General features: G+C 48.2%; 1 pseudogene; it reads right to left on the bottom strand.

Moving 5' to 3' along the window:
- Positions 1 to 3,252: 3,252 nt before the first annotated feature.
- On the bottom strand, positions 3,253 to 16,818 carry LOC127492273 (protein lin-28 homolog A-like; annotated as a pseudogene).
- Positions 16,819 to 17,150: the final 332 nt, after the last annotated feature.

Genomic DNA, 17,150 nt, shown 5'->3' with positions numbered 1-17,150 from the left:
ACTGTGCCCCACCTGCTCCACGCCCTCCCCTCAGTTCTGGCTCCACCAAAGAAAACCAGACCAAACCAAACCAAAGCAAGCTGTTCCATCAAAAGCCTTTCAGCTCCGTAATTCCTAAGTGGAACCCAAGGGGAAAGCATCCCATCAGTCTTCTCTTAAAACAGGTGCCTTTCAAACGCAACATTTTGGGCTGAGACTCAAATATGTGTGCTATTGAAGGTGATAGTTGGCCCGTGCTAGCTGTGGTATTTATTTCAAAGAAGCCAAGTACTTAAATGGAGTTAAAATAGTTTCACCCTCCCCCCTGCAACCTATAACCTTTGACTCAACCCCTCTCTGAGTTTTGTTTGGATTTTGAAAACTGACAACAGAGGCCAGAGGTTAAGGTGCCTACATCCCACATCAGAGTGCCTGGGTTCAGGTTCCAGCATCATTCCCAATTCCTTCTTCCTGCTAACCTTCACCCTGGGAGGAGGTAGGTGATGGCTCAAGTAGTTGGTCCCTGCCATCCAAGTGGAAGGACTGGATTGGATTTCCAGTTCCTGTCTATGCTTGGCCCAGCTCTGGTCTCCCTCAAAATTGTTTTTAAAGACTTATTTGTTTGTTTGTTTGTTTGTTTGAAAGGCAAAGTTACAGAGAGAGAGAGAGGAGAGATAAGAAGAGAGCTGCAGTTTCACTCCCTCAAATGGACACAATGGCCAGGGCTGGACCAGGCTAAAACCACGAGCCAGGAGCTTCATCCAGGTCTTCTGTGTTGGTGCAGGGCCCCAAACACCTGGGACATCTTTTGCTGCTTTGCCAGGCCTGTTAGTAGGAAGCTGAATTGCAAGGGGAGTGTCAGACTTGGACCAGCACCCATATGGGACACCAGTGTTGGGAACAGCAGCTTAATCCACAGTGCCACAGTTCCCCATTCTCAAGTTTTTAGAAAATTAATAAGAATAGAAGTTGACAACATGCTTTAAGGAACTTCATCTACAAGGAAGCATAAATTTTTGTTCCACCTGATACGAGACAAATCAAGGAAATAGGATTAGGCCCAGGATCTGGAGACCCCACCCTTTGCCCCCTACGTGATCTCACCTGTATCCACCCACCTGTCAATCAGACTATGTAATCACTCCCCTTTTGAAAGGGAAGCAGAGGCTGGAGAGCCCTCGCGCTCTCCCGCCCTCCCGCTCTCCCGCCCTCCCTCCGGCCCTTGCTTGTGGTCGTTGCCTGCTCCCTGGAAAAGGCTGGTATGGCGCTCCCTGTCTGCTCTTCCCGACCCGTTCTTCCTTAATGAAGCCCTTGCGTTCCTGTGTATTTTTCTCACTTTCCGAATAAATCCTGACCTTTATCACATTGCCTGTCTTGTTTGGGCCGGTGCTTAGAATTCTTATCTAAGTAAACGGCAAGAACCCAAAATATTAAATTCTGGCTTAAGTAAACCCATAAGCACCCACTGAGGGCTAGGTGATAGAGTCAATGAAATAAACGGATAGACCAATAAACAGCAGACTAGATTCATTGCATGCATCTTTCCTGCTGGATGAGATCCCTGGGGGGGGAGGGGGGTATTCCTGACTGTAGGCTTAAAATGTGAGTTTTCCCTGCTCTCTTGCCTTCCCTTTTGCTTCGTTTTTCCTCTTTGGACTTAATATGCAGAGGCTGAGATCAGTGTACTCCTGGATTCTCGGCACCCCATTCACTTTCCCTACAGGCAACCGTTGCAATCGATTTAATATGTCCCTTTTTCGTTTCCATGTGTTCTCCCAAAATGGTGTTTCATATAAACACACACACATATATGCTTTTGATTCTGAAACAATTATAGATACATAAGAAGTTGTTAAAAAAAATATACAGGGGCCAGCACTGTGGCGCAGCGGATTGAGGCCCTGGCCTGGGGCGCTGGCATCCCATGTGGGCACCTGTTTGAGTCCAGCTGCTCCTCTTCCCATCCAGCTCTCTGCTATGGCCTGGGAAAGCAGTGGAGGATGGCCCAAGTCCTTGGGCCCCTACACCGGCGTGGGAGACCTGGAAGAAGCTCCTGGCTCCTGGCTTTGGATTGGCGCAGCTCCAGCTATTGTGGCCATCTGGGGAGTGAACCAGCAGATAGAAGACCTCTCTCTCTGTCTCTAACTCTCTCTGTAACTCTGTCTTTAAAATAAATAAAATAAATCTTTTTAAAAATAGAAAAAAATATACAAAGAGGTATATGAAGAGATTTCTTCATTGTATTTCCCCAGGGAAATGAGAAGGGCTGGGGAGAGTTAACATATGTGTTCCAAAGCAATTGGAAAATGGGAAATGAAGAACACAGTACAGCAACAATCAACCTTCAAATAAACACAGCCCAGTGATGTGGTCACCAAACCCAAGGGGACTCAGGCTCCTGCAGTCAGGAATGAGGGGAGGGGATCAGTGAAGGACCAGACACAGCTTCCCTGTCCTCCCTCCCTCTATCCCACAAGTTCAAGATTTCACACGAAGCTTTGGTTTCTAGCAGTACACATGGAGTTAACACTTGCCCATCTCCTATCAAACATCTTGTGGCCACTTTGACATAAGTTTCTTGCACCTAAATAAAAGTCCCTGAGTGACTTGGATGTACAATCACAGTCCCTTTCTTGGTCTCCAAACCCCACTTTGCACACAGAAGGTGCCCAGTAGCTTCTCTTCTTTAGGATACAAACTGAGGAGGTTTCATCCATCCAAAAACATCAGTGTCTTACGTCTTTGGCGTGAACCACATCAGGAAATGGTCTTGGCTCAGGAGGTTGGGAACAAGGGGCGGAGGCTTCCTCTTTTCTTCAGGATTTTTTGCCTGAATCCTTTAGATGTGTGGAGACACCCCACGAAATGTTTATGTGTGGGTGTGCAGGTTTCCTTTTGTGGATGGGGCAGTGGAGAAGAGGGTAGGGTAGGAGTCAAACTTTAAAGATAGAAGATCCAGAATAGGATAGGGAAGGGGAACACAAAAGAAAGGATGGTTTAAGAAGGCCGCTTCAAGGAGAGAGTTCCCCCAAACTTAGGTTTCAGATCCTTTTGCCCAGTGCAGGACCTTCTGTCAAAGATGCTTTGGCTATTTTTCTCTCAACACAAAAAGAAGTTTGTAAACCATAAAACCCCAAAAGAACATAGGGAAAAACCAACACATTATTGTTATGGGAAACAGTGGCAGAGAACACATTATTACCTCGGTTCTTTGTGTCGCATGAAGAAGAATTTCCAAGCAGACAAGCAGAGAGATTTAAAAAGCATGGTTTATTAGAGTCAAGACCTCCAGCCAGAGCAGCATGGAGGAGGCTTCCAAGAGAGGCAAAAACCCAAAAGGCCCAGTGGCACTAGGTTTTTTAAGTACAATTTTGATTGACATTTAGTTACCAGGTAGGGACAATCCCTTTTTGTAATCCTTTGTCCTGTTTGGCTTGCTCAGGATAAAACAAAGGAGCCAACAAGCTTGGATACCTAATTTGTTTTCACAATAAACTAGGAGCTCAGAAGAGTGGAGTCACCACTCCCTTGCTATTCTCATGAGATTGGAAGCTCCCAGGAGTGGGTAGCAGGCACTTCTGACCTTGCTAAGGGTAACTTTTGGGAGAAGGCAAGTACTCAACACCCCAAATTTCCACTGGGACACCCTGAATGCCTAATAACCCATCTGACTCCTCATTCTATTTACCCTTCTAGGCCACCTAAGCAATCACCAACTCAGACTCCGTGAAGCCCTTCAAAGACAAGTATGATAACTAAAGGGGGCAGCACTAGGGGGAGACAGGCCCCCAGGGCCAGACACACATCACCCAATGCGTTCTGTTGCATTTGGGGGAGACAGGCCCCCAGGACCAGACACACATCACCCAATGCGTTCTATTGCATTTGGGGGAGACAGGCACCCAGGACCAGACACACATCACCCAATGCGTTCTGTTGCATTTGGGGGAGACAGGCCCCCAGGGCCAGACACACATCACCCAATGCGTTCTATTGCATTTGGGGGAGACAGGCACCCAGGGCCAGACACATATCACCCAATGCGTTCTGTTGCATTTGGGGGAGACAGGCCCCCAGGGCCAGACACACATCACCCAATGCGTTCTATTGCATTTGTCCCATGTCAACACAGTGAGGTAGGTTTGCGGTGATCTCTCAGCATGTAAATGAAACCCCCTTTTTCTCCTTTGGTTACCACGACACAGTCATCACTTCAGTCACAGGGCAGGACACTGGCTCCGGATACCACCGAGGCCCTCACTTATGGGTCTCCCTGGAAACCAAGAATTTGGAAAGGTTAAGGGTTTTTTGGCCCTTGCTTCAGGCTTCTATCCCTGGACAGCACAGAATGGGTACAGGGGTACTGGTCTTCAAACTCATCCTTACCAGCTCACATTTTTCACACACTCACATTTTTCACACACGTGTACATGCACACGCACACACACACACCCTGCTGTGCATAGTGCCCTCACCTAAATCTGTTGGAGGATGGCTCTGTTAAGTGAAGCAAAAGACCTGTCCTTGGATCAGGCAACCCTAACCATGGCTTCCTCTCTGGGCCTTTCACCTGGCCTGGCCTGTCTGAGCTTCTCTGCACCACCTTCTCCCTTCCAGACTAATTTTCAGTCTTCCAGGAGGAGCAGATCAAGTCATGGGGCAACCCCATTAACACTTCATCTCCTGTGAAATATTTTCAAGATGGAGGAGGTCTCAAAAAGACTGTGTGGCAACAAAGCCAGCTCTAACCGGCAAAATGAGGTAGTTCAATAGGCTGTGCACTCCAAATAGTTGCTCTCCATGGTGATTAAAAACAACAAGTCTTCCTGCTGTGCAGACTCAACCCTGAGGTCGCTCATGTACCTGAGAACACAGGGCAGGAATGAGGCCTTCGATTAAAATTATACAAAAATGCAACACCAGAATATTTATATTAAGAAAAACAAGTTCAAATGCACAAGATATGTCATTCGCACAGTTGGTGTAGTTGGCATCCTGGAGAAAGTGAGACCCAAGGTGCCCTTAGCCAAGGGAGCAAATAAATAAATCGCACTGGCCCAGATGGGGTGAGAGTGAGCTCAGGGGCAGCGGGGCTGTGACTGTTCCCCTGGCCACGCTTTTTGTGGACCATCACAACCTGGGGTTTGGGACAGTTCCCAGCACCCTGTCTCAGGATCGAGTTATGAGGATGCAAGATGTGGAAAACCCTGCCTTACTCCTGAGAGAGTCCCTGCCACAGGACGTGGTGGTTTGCGGGTTGGGTCCAGGAATCTGGTGCCACAACCAATCTTCTCACCCTGGTGAGGGAAGTATTATTCCATATCCTTCCTAGCAAGGACAACTTCCCCACCCAGGTGACTTTCCAAAGCTAGAGATTTTGCACGCGAGGCCTCAGATAAAGCATGCAATTATAGAGCGATATCACCCCAAGCCCCTTATCTGCATTTGGCTACAGCATAGTTGGAATTCCTTGCCTCACTCCTTCCTCCCAGCAAGGAGGGGAAAAGGGGTGATGCTGCGAACCCCAGCCTGGGATACATGGCAGTGCCAGCTCCCCCCAAACCACCCTGTCCCCATTGTCTCCACTCTGTGGTTGATGCCTGCTCCTTGAAACTTCCTGATAGCAAAAAATCAGCCCCCACCCACTGTGGCTCAATATTGGGCCTTGGGGAGCATGGCAGGGCTATGGATCTCTTCTTCACCCTCCCGGAAGTAGGCTGGCTTTCCCTGGGCACTGCGGGTCCACTGGGCCTTCAGGGGGCACGAGGCCACCCTATGGCTGATGCTCTGGCAGAAGTGGCATTTTTGGGGCCGCGGTGGCAGCTTGCACTCCTTGGTGTGATGGTCTAGACCTCCACAGTTGTAGCACCTGTCTGCTTTAGATCTGTGCGTTTGCATCTTCTTCCCCTTTGGCCGCCTCTCACTCCCAATACAGAACACCCCCCAGGCCCAGTGACACAGATGGATTCCAGGCCCTTGGTGGACTTCTTGACGGTGAACTCCACTGCTTCTCCTCCTCCAGGCTCCGCAAGCCCTCCATGCGCTGCTTACTCTAGTGCACAAAGACGTCCAGAGCCGGGGTTGAGAGCGACCCTGGTACCCGTGGTCATGGACTGGAAGCCAAACCCCATGAGCACATTGAACCACTTATAGATGCTGTCCTGTGCAGCACCTGCAGCTTGTCTACCACCCGAGTCAGGGGGCGGGGTGGGGAGGCGTCCCTCTGCGCCTCCTCCTTGGTGCAGCCACTTGCAAATTGCTGGTTAGACACAGAGCCCACAATCATCGGCAGAGCCCACAGCCCTGGGGCCCCAGAGAAGTCTGGAGACAAAAAGGGCTACTAAACTCTTAAGATCTGTCCATGTTCTTGGCGATGTACTACTTCATTGCCTAATGTCCTACATCATGTATCTATCACATTTTGCCCTCAGTTCTCCCAGGACACATCCAAGTTGCCACCAATGACCTGTCATCAAATATCAGATTTGAATAAACATTCCTGAGCCCCTGAGGCAATGGTGCTGAATGAGGGCTTCCTCGAAGCCCAACTGCTGGGACATTTTTAATTGAACCAGGTTCCGCCAGGTTGTCCTCCAGAACGGTGGTTCCGGTCCATACTCCTGCCTCTAGCAGAGTGCAAGCTTTCTGTGTCCTCACACCCTAGCCAACTTGCTAGCTTTTGTGAGTCTCATGGAGGAACACATTGTTTGAATTTGTGTTCTCTTGTTGCCACCAGACATGAGGGGCATTAGGACATGAATCCTGCAGCTCCGCACCTTGGCATTGGAGAGAGCGGCAGAAGGGATGGTCACTGCACTTGCCCTCACCCTTCTCCCCTGAAGGAGACCATAAAACTCCCATTCCAGAGGGACTCTGCCTCTGCCTGGAGACCATACCGTTCATACCTTTATTGTTAGAGACTCAGGGGCACAGGGAAGAATCTGAACGAACAGGCTTGCTAGGTCCCCCTAGTTCATTACCATTTGATCATACCCCCTTTCTTCACAACTACCCACATCTTCATCAGTGTTAGCAATAAAATGCCCAGGTTTCCCCTTTGCTTTGGGTCTTCATTTCTGAAGTTGCCTACGTCAATGAAACCTACTGTAAATAAATGGATGCGTTTTTCTCCTGTTAATTTATCTATCATTGTTGGGCTCTCAACCACACATCTGGCAATAAAATCGCTTCCTAAGCCAGTTAGCCTTTTGAAATTCTTCCTCTATCTATCCCCTCAAAAAGGATTTGTTGAACCCTAACTCCCCAGTACTACAAAATGTGAATGTACTTTGGAAAGAGGGTCTTGACAATGATAAAATGAGGTCATTAGGGTGGCCTCTAACCCAATACAGTGTCCTTATAAAAGGGGAACTTGCACACAGAGGCAGATACACAGAAGGATTACAGTGTGAAGGGACATGGGGAGGATACCATGTGAAGACCAGGGTGATGCTGCCACAAGCCAAGGCATGTGGGAGCCTCCTCGGTCTGGAAGAAGCTAGGACGAACCCTTCCTCTTTGGGAGTCACAAGGAGCCTGGCCCTGCTGACACTGGGATTTCAGACGCTGTCCTCCTGAACAGGGACACGGGAAATTCCAGCTGTTGGAGGTTGCTCGGCTGGTGGCACTTTGTTGCAGCAGACTGAGATGAACACACTCAGTGACCTGTGTGTCCAGGCATCGGTCAGAGTTGCAGAGGGCTCCTGCCTTTGCCTATGAATATCCAGCTCTTGATTTGCTCTCGATTAATTCACTCTTTATTGCCTTTCTCCCTCTTCTCTGTCACGTTCACCTGCTGCTCCACAGCTGCTTTGAGAGTAGACTTTCAAGTAGAAGAGAAGCACTAAGTAGTGGCAGGAAGTGAGAGGGACGTGGGAAGCAGGTGTATTTTTAGGGATAAGAGGCTTTCTGATGCCCCCAAACAGAAATAAGAAGGCAGGCCTGGGCTGAGGATCAGCCTGGAGACTGAGAAGTCTCTGATTCCCTCACTACCTTGAGCACTTTGTCCCCAGAGCCTCTAGGAGGCTGAGGTCAGTGAGAAGTGTCAGGTCGATCCCCAAGCCATTCCCAGCCTAGGTTCACAGGTGCTTCCTGCCACTCACCGTCCACCTTGAATGCAGCTATTTGCCTCCTGCCCACATCCACGGGGTCCAGTGAGTACCTGGACCGACTCAGGACACCCTGCAGAGGCTGTGAGAAGTCTTCTGAAACTCCGCCCTCTGGTTGAGTCTTTGAGCACTTCAGAATATTCCAGAAGGAAGGTCATGGAGTATCCAAAACATCTTTGCCTTGAAAAGGACCTTTACTGCCAAAGCTGGACAATGGCGAGAAGAAAGGCCAAGGCCAGCTAGCAGAATGCCATGTGGGCAAGGCTCAGGCTGCAGAAGCAGGTGCAAGGAGTTTGATTCTGCCCAGGATGTGGGTTCTAAAATGAGCCAGTTTCATCCAGTTTTACCTCCCTGAGCAGGAGATAGGATGGTTTGCAGGTGGGAGGGTGGTTATTGGGGGGGCACTATAATCTGAAAGTTATACTTTCAAAATTTATATTTATTAAATAAAAGTTTTCTAAAAATTTTTTTTGCCTCCCTGGACTGTGCTATTTCATTGCTTTCCCATAGTACTTCCCTGAGAGGCCTCTTCTACTTCCCCAGCAAGCCCCAAACATGTAGCGGCTGGAGTTCCAGGCAACTCTTGGGACACTCACTAGCCTGGCCCTGCCCTACTGGACGTGGTGTGGACAGATGAGCAAATAGGGAACCCTGCAAGCAAGAAGCGCCATGTTTGCTTCAAACTGAAAAAAGCCAGAATGCTCCAACAAGTTGCCCTTTGCACCGCAAGGTACTAGGCGAATTTTTCTAAGTAAGTTCTTGGAAAAGATCAAACTTGCAACTGGCACAATCCATAGAGTGATTCCAAATATGAAGAGCTCAAGCTAGGGTATGTGTTTTGTTTAACAAAGCTTCCACTAAAGGATGTCGTTCAGCTGTCTCACAAGTGTATATTGCCTATTAATTCAAGGCATCAGGTGGCTGTATTTTTTAAATAAAGTGTTACTGCTGAACCAAACCAAACCACCCTTCTGTATATGAAGCTTAGGTTCAGCGAGTGGCTTTTAATTTGGGGTAAGGTGATGCCCTCACAAACAAGATGTGAAGCTCAGGAGCCATAGGGGAAAAATGTGTGGATGAGATTATGTGATGATGATGATGATAAAAGCTTCTGCCTGACAACAACACAAAAGGAGTAAAGAAACAAAATCGAAATAAAAGATAAGATAGGAAGAAAATATAGTATTATGTACAAGACATTAGGCTAATGGCTGTATTATACAGAGACTTGCTATAGACCTAAGAAAAAAGACCAAAGAATAACAGGATAAAAGATGGGGAACAGGGACAGGAAATGGATATAAAAATAAGAACGGACCAAAAACATGTGAATAAGGATTAAATCTGCTAAAAGAATCAATACCCAAAATAAATACCCAAATAATAAAGTAGCTTTCTCCATAGTGATAAAACAAATTCTGAGTGTGGGGACAACTGGAACTTTCAGATGCTTATGATATTAGCAAGCATACATCTAATCTGGGAAGCAGAAAAAGATGGCCCAAGTGCTTGGGGTCCTGCTACCCACATGGGAGACTAGCGTGAGCCCTTGGCTCCTGGCTTTGATCTGGCTGCTGTAGCCATTTGAGGAGTGAAGTAGTGGATGGAAGCTCTCTCTCTCTCTCTCTCTCTCTCTCTCTCTGTCCTTCACCTTATGCCAAAAAAGCCTGTTCTAGACTTCTCCCATTATAACATAATCCACAAGTAATGGGGCAAGCACTTCATGATAATGATCCAGGGTACTGATCTCCCATCCAAGTACTAACCAAGCCCGACTCTGCTTAGCTTCTGAAATCAGACGAGATCGGCTGCATTCAGGGTGCTATGGGGTAGACACGGGATACTGATCTCTACATTCCCCATGTCTAGGTCAGTGGCTGATACCACAAGGACTTTCTTTTTTTTCTCTCTCTCTCTTTTTCTTTTATTTATTTATTTGACAGGTAGAGTTACAGACAGTGTGAGGGAGAGACAGAGAGAAAGGTCTTTGTTCTGTTGGTTTACTCTCCAAATGGCCAGAACAGCCCGAGCTGCGCCGATCCGAAGCCAGGAGCCAGGTATTTCTTCCAGGTCTCCCACGTGGGTGCAGGGGCCCAAGCACTTGGGCTATCTTCTAGAGGAGCAACTGGGACTAGAACTGGCGCCCATATGGGGTGCCAGTGCCGCAGGCAGAGGATCAACCTAGTGCACCACGGTGCCAGGCCCCTACAAGGACTTTCAGTAAATGCTGTCAAAGAGAATGGGGCTTCACACTTCTTGCCCACTGCTAGCTGCAGAGGACAATACGACTTTATTATGACTGACGTTCAGCTTGAGTCATATTCGAAGAGACAAGCTACGAAGTGCAGTCATGGTCGTGCGTCACTTAACGATGGGGACACGTTCAAGAAATGCACCATTCAGGGACTTCATCATTGTGCGAACACCATGGAGTGTTCTCAACAAATGGAGATGGCTATAACATCACCATTGTGTATGTGGTCTGTAGATGACTGAAGCATCTCTGCAGCTGATTAAAAGCAAAAGCATAAGGAGACAGAAACTCAGAGACCAAGTCTGCTTCTTGCTGCTCGCAGGTGCTGCAGTAGCCACCAACAGCATGACCTGCCACCCCGTGGAAAGAGCATTCCACCAGCCTGAGCAGGCCACAGGGCTCTCAAGCCAATGCACTGGGAAAAGCTCAGAACTAAAGGATTACCTGGCAAAGAGGGAGCCCAGAGGGAAAAGAAAGCAAGCGAGAGGAAGCAGAAGAGAGGGAAGGAAATTCATGGGCAGCCGCAAGACATTTACAGAGAGCAATAGGAAGACAGGCATGAAACCAAGCATTGCATGTAGTGCAATTCACAGAAAGGCCTGGAACCGTTCCTGCTGTATCCACAGTGCCTCTTGAAGATAACCACAGATTCATCCATCTTCCCCGAGCAAGAGGGTCACTGTTAATAATACAGACTCCTTGAAGGGAGCCTCCACACTGGCTTTGCAATGTCTGCCTCACAGTCTCACCCGGCAGGTGGGTGTTTGACATCCCAATGGCATGTCTCTTCAGTCTGTGTTATCAAGAGCTAATATTTGTCAAGGTCTTACTAAATGCATTACTTTAAGTTCTTGGTGCATATTAACCCTTTCAATCATAACAGCCCGAGGAAGCACACATAAAAAGGAGCCCGTCGTGCAAGTGTGGAAATGTCTGTGTGGCTTTTTGCCCAGCATGACTCAGCTGGTACCCAAGAAGCCCTGACACAGCACTTCTCAAACGTGAGTCTCCTGGACTTCCTATTACATTGCAGATTCTGGGGTAGGGCCTGAGACTGCATTTCTAACACACTCCAAGGGCATGCTGGCGGTGCTGGTCCCCCAAAATACACTTAGAGCCTCAGGACTCTGGAACTCAGCCTGTCTTAAGAATATCTGCAGGCCAGCGCCGCGGCTCACTAGGCTGATCCTCCGCCTGCGGTGCCGGCACACCGGGTTCTAGTCCCAGCTGGGGCGCCGGATTCTGTTCCAGTTGCTCCTCTTCCAGTCCAGCTCTCTGCTGTGGCCCGGGAGTGCAGTGGAGGATGGCCCAAGTGCTTGGGCCCTGCACCTGCATAGGAGACCAGGACAAAGTACCTGGCTCCTGGCTTTGGATTGGCACAGTGCACTGGCCAGCAGCCATTTTGGGGGTGAATCAGCAGAAGGAAGACCTTTCTCTCTGTCTCTCTCACTGTCTAACTCTTCCTGTAAAAAAAAAAAAAAAAAAAAAAAAAAAAGGAAAAGAATATCTGCAGAGTCAAAAGCTACATGACCAGCTCCGCTAATAAAGCCCTCTCTGTATGTTCCCAGGATAAAGATGAACTTCTCTGTGTTAAAGAAGAGATCTGGGAAGGACGGCCTCTGCATGCCATCCAGCTCTACTTTTTAATAACTATTGCAGGATATTAGTAGGAAAAAGCCACTACTGCTATCCTGAGCCATGCTCAGTGCCCAGACCCCAAGTCACACACATCAAATAATACTCGTTGGAGCTGCAAACTAGCAACAGGGGTTAGAGGAGCTGAGACAATCACTGTCACTATGGAGAGTCCTGATGATAGAGCAGGGATGGCGTAACTTGCTCCTCAGGGTCACACTGGCACAGAGACAGCACAGGGCAGTGAGCGGAGAAGGCCTCCCATGGAAAACCTCACAGAAGCTGAGCTGTGCTGGGTGCCTGGAGCTAGCCCATGAAGGTGGGTGGGGAAGACAGGCAGGCAAAAGAAAGACTGAGAAAGGGCCCAGAAAGGAGTGCAATATTTAAGGGCAGTAAAAGAAATTCATTGCAGCCAGCCTTCAGGCAAAGGAGAGGAAATAGCCCTGAGGCCACAGCAGGACAGAGCTCACCGTGTCCTAAACACTCAGCTTCCTAACTTGGCCAATGGCCTAAGGGTAACGTAAAACCTTTGGAGGGCTTCAAGCAGGAAAGGGATAGGATAGGATTTGCAGGTTAGGGAGCTGTAGCCTAGACTAGAAAGGGGGAGAGGGGGGTTACCAATTAGGACACTGTTACAGGGATCTATGTGAAAATGACAGTGACCTCAGGGAGATAGCAGCAGTGGCATCGCTGAGCATTGACAGATTAGAGAAACATTAAAAAGACTACTGAGTGAGCAAAGCGAAGGATGAGAACTACTAATGAGAAAAAGGCAATGCAAAAGGTAACATCCTGATGCATACGGATATAAAATGAACACATATTCCAGATTTTATTCTACCCACAAAGAAGGAGCGAGGCAGGTGCTCTAACTGGTTCAAGGGAGAAGCTGAAAAGCAGATGTACTGATGGATCAGGAATATTGAATGAATGTGCACACAGAGGCAGAGCTAGCTTCTTCCGCAGTGGGAGGGAGAGCTCAGTTGAATGTCTCCAAGGAAGGACAGAATTTGTACATCTATGGTGAGCGTTACTTAGCATCCCATCAGTTCCATACAATTACAGAGGTGCAAATGCTCCCGTAGAATCTGATAACTCAGCAGGTGTCCCACAGACACCGTGCAGTTTGCCACTGAAGCACACATTTTCCCTTGCAGCACTGGGACTCCCAGGTGTCCGACTCGGACACGCTAGGCGATGGTTGTGCCATTCACTGGCAGGGGAATATGGGAAGTGAGCCATGAGGGGCAGGGGGAGGAGGTAAGAGGTGAATGATGACAATGGACTTGGTTGGACTCTGGGGCCATCCCTTCCACCTGACAGAGCTCTGTCCTGTTTGGATTTCAAGGGTAAAGTGCCCCAGACCCGGTGCCTTCAATTTTGGGAGAGGCTTTGTTTGAGCGCCTTTCCCCGCTCCCAGGCGCAGTGGACATTATGGAGCACTGTTTCTGCAGGAAGTTCTGTACACAGCACCATGGTGCATTCCACACGGATCGTGCCTGGAAGCTCAGGTGCAACTGTTGCAAATTTGGAATGAATTTTTCATTAGAAAAAATGTCACCGATGCGATTGCCTTTCTACATCAACAACAAAGCTCTCCTTAAAGCCTCCTTCGTACAGGGATTGCCTTCCAAAACAATAACTGGAGATTGTGAAATGCAAAAAATTGTCTTCTTCTGTTAGTCAATTATAGAAAAAAAATTATTTGTTAAATTACATAGATTTTAGGACTTCCTTGCATTGAAAAGGATATTTCAGATCATTTGGTTATTAGATGCGGGTTGTCGCTGTAATAGCACACACTGAGTTTTTTTAACTTAGTAAAGCAATACAGTGTTAGTAAGTTATTAAATGTAACTAGAAAATAGGGAGATGAGAAGGGAGTAGGAATCATCTGTGCAGATTCCAGAAAGAATTCTGAGTTTCTCAGTCTGCCCTTCTTGACAGCTCATGGGAAATAACATAACCCTTACCCACAGGCCCAGTCCTGCCTCTAGTCAAGAGCCTCTTTATTTGAAAGGCAGAGTTACAGAGAGAGAGAGAGAGAGAGAGAGACAAAGACAGAGACAGAGACAAAGAGAGACAGAGAGATCTTCCATCTGCTGGTTTATTCCCCAGATGGCTGCAATAGCCAGGGCTGGGCCAGACCAAAGACAGGAGCCTGGAATTCCATCTGGGGCTCCCATGTGGCTGGCAGAAGGTGGCACTTGGGCCATCTTCTGCTGCTTTCTTAGGCACATTAGCAGGGCACTGGATTGGAAGTGGGCGAGGAGCTGAGACTCAAACCGGCACCCATATGTGATGCCGGTGTTGCAGGAGGGGGGCTAAGCCCGCTGCGCCACAACGCCAGCCCCTCAAGAGGCTCTTATAATAAAGACGTTTAGGTCCTTCTGGGTTGCCATGGCAGGTTCCGGAGCCTGGATTCGGCCATCTAGACCCGGGTTATAGAGGGCCTGGAGTTCCTGGTCTGTAAATCGGACCTGCCTTGCTCTGGTCAGTGCCCTACTCTGAGGCCAAACCCAGGGAGGAGACTCACACTCCTTCTGATGCACTTCTCAGATGGCAGCTGTCACTCCTGCTTGACTGTGAGTGTGGCCCCTGCATTCCCCTCTGTTGAGATGCTGACCTCTGGGGCAGACCCTCTGGGTGTGCACTAGGAAAAGGCCCGCATGCATTGTATCCTTCGGTCACTCTGCCCAGGACACCGCAGCAAACGGCAGCTCGGCAACACCAGCTGCAGCGCTGCCACCAAGCCTGCATCCCTGTCTACAGTTCCCTGGGCCATGTCCATCTACACTCTGCAAATCCAGTTAGCCGTAGGCTGGCCTATTGTCTAAATTCATACCAAAACTGAAGTCTTTCCCCCTTTCTATAAATTCATATACTACAGAATTATCAAGGGGTGTTGCTGAAAGCTCATGGTTCAAGTTTGCTTATTCTTTGCACAGGTTTCTCTGTTTGACAAACAGAGATTTTAGTCTCCAGAAATTGTCTTTCACTGCCTTCCCCTCGTTTTTATCCCACTCTGAAAACTGCTGCCCTCATTAGTATCAAAGTGATTATTAAGATGTGCTTTGTGGCACAACTGGTTAAGCTGCCACATATGACATCTGTGTCCCATATCGGAACACCAGTTTGAGTCCTGGTGACTCTGCTTTTGACCCAGCTTCCTGCTACCAAGCCTGCAAAGACAGTGGAAGATGGCCCAGGTACCCAAGTCCCTGCCACTCATATGGGAGACCTGGATGGAGTTCTGGGCTCCTGGCTTTGACCTAGCCCAGACTGGCTGTTGCAGCTGTTTGAAGAATGAACCAGCAGATGGAAAATCTCTCTCCCTCTGTCTTTTCCTCTTTCTCTCTCACTCTGACTTTTAAATAAATAAATATTTTTTAAACAGACTTGTTTGTCTTCTTAGCTTATGCAAAATGAATTATTTAACTTTTATAAAATAATTGTCTTTAAATAATTCTCATTTGGAACTTCTTTTTGTCTTTTCTTCTCCTCCTTCTTCTTCTTTCTTTTTGAGAAGCACAGACAGAGAGCACTCCTGTTTTCTGGTTCACTCTCCAAACGCCCAGCTGGGGATGGTGAGGGTGGGAGGGGAGTGGGAGGCAAAACTGGGAGCCTGGTACTCCATCTGAGTCTCCCTCATGGGTGGCAGAAGCCCAAGTACTTAGGTCATCGTCTGCTTTCTTCCCAGGTGCATCAGCAGGAAGCCGGATCAGAAGTGGAGAAGCCTGGACTTGAACCTGCACTCTGCCAGTATGGAATGTGGGCATCCAAGCAGTGGCTTAACCTGCAATGCCCACCCACCCCATGTGTATTATTTTTATTTTTAAGTCTTTTTCTTTTTTTGGACAGGCAGAGTGACACACACAGAGAGAGACAGACAGACAGACCAAGAGAGAGAGAGAGAGAGAGAGAGAGATCTTCCATCTACTAGTTCATTTGCATGCCTGCAGCAAACAGGCATGGTCAGGTGGAAGATAGGAGTCAGAACACCATCTTTGTCTCCTCCGTAGATGGTAGGGGCCCAAACACTTGGGCCATTTCTGCTGCTTTCCAATACACATTAGCAGGGAGCAGGATTGAAGTGGAGCAGCTAGGACTAGCCTCTGATTTGATATGGGATGCCAGCATGGCAGGGGGCGGCTTAACCAGCTGAGCCACATAGCTGACCCCTTTATATATATTATTAAGATTATTTACTAACAATACAGATAATGACATTCTAATAACATTCTGAAGGGAAACAGAGCCTCCTGTGGAAGTCTATTGACCAATGCCCATCATTCAAAGTGTACTTTATGTATTTGCAAAAACGAATTAGGAAGGAGACACCTCTAATAGGCCTAAAACCAAGAAATGAATATTCTTACCCAGATGTCCTGGGGTAAACCACCAAGGTGCAAGTAACCAAACGAAAACAGCTCCACAGCTGCAGGAAGCACAGGTTCCAGGCTGGCAGTGTTTCCTAAGAGTGAAATCATTTCCTTACTGAGCAGGAATTTGTATGTAGAACAGAACTCATTTTGTGTCTCCAGAGCTCATCACGTCTAACAAAAGCCTGCAAGTAGCCACTATCTTACAATATGGTTTTTGAATTGCTGGATTGTTTGTGTATGAAACCTGGAATCCAGGGCCCCCTCCAGGTACTCACCCAGCCAGAGACATCCCCTGGGAGAGAATGGAGACCCCAGCTGCCTGGGAGTGAGCTGAGAGACACAGCCACGGAGAAAGGTCACCTAAAGTGAAATTCGCAGCACAGGCAAGGCATAAATCAGAGAAAAGAGTCGCTTTGTTACCTTCGCTCTCCTTGCTCCACATCCAATCAATCACCATGTTCTGTCAATTCCCCCTGAGAGAGTGCTTGGATCCCTCGCCCGCCCCTAACCATGGCTCCATTTTTTGTGACAGACCCCTCTCCTCTCTTGCTTGCCTCTGATCAATTCTCCATTCAGCAGCTGTGGTGAGCTTTCAAAGCCTCATCTCATCGCAATGCGTTAACTCTCCCATCAGCAAAACACCCAGATCCATGAGGGCTGCGCATGGCACCTGCTTGCTCATGTCACTCTCAGCTTCTTTTAGTTCTTCAAACAGGCCACACCCTCTGCTCCCTCACCTGAGAATTCTTTTGTCCTGCCCAAGCCATCCCCAGAATTACTTCTTGGGCA

This window comes from Oryctolagus cuniculus, chromosome 10 (genome assembly GCF_051225735.1).
Source record: "Oryctolagus cuniculus isolate XC-2025 breed Fujian yellow rabbit chromosome 10, ASM5122573v1, whole genome shotgun sequence".
In the NCBI taxonomy this organism is placed as follows: domain Eukaryota; kingdom Metazoa; phylum Chordata; class Mammalia; order Lagomorpha; family Leporidae; genus Oryctolagus; species Oryctolagus cuniculus.
Note: the sequence above shows the minus strand (reverse complement) of the source record. Positions and strands in the feature narration are given on the sequence as shown.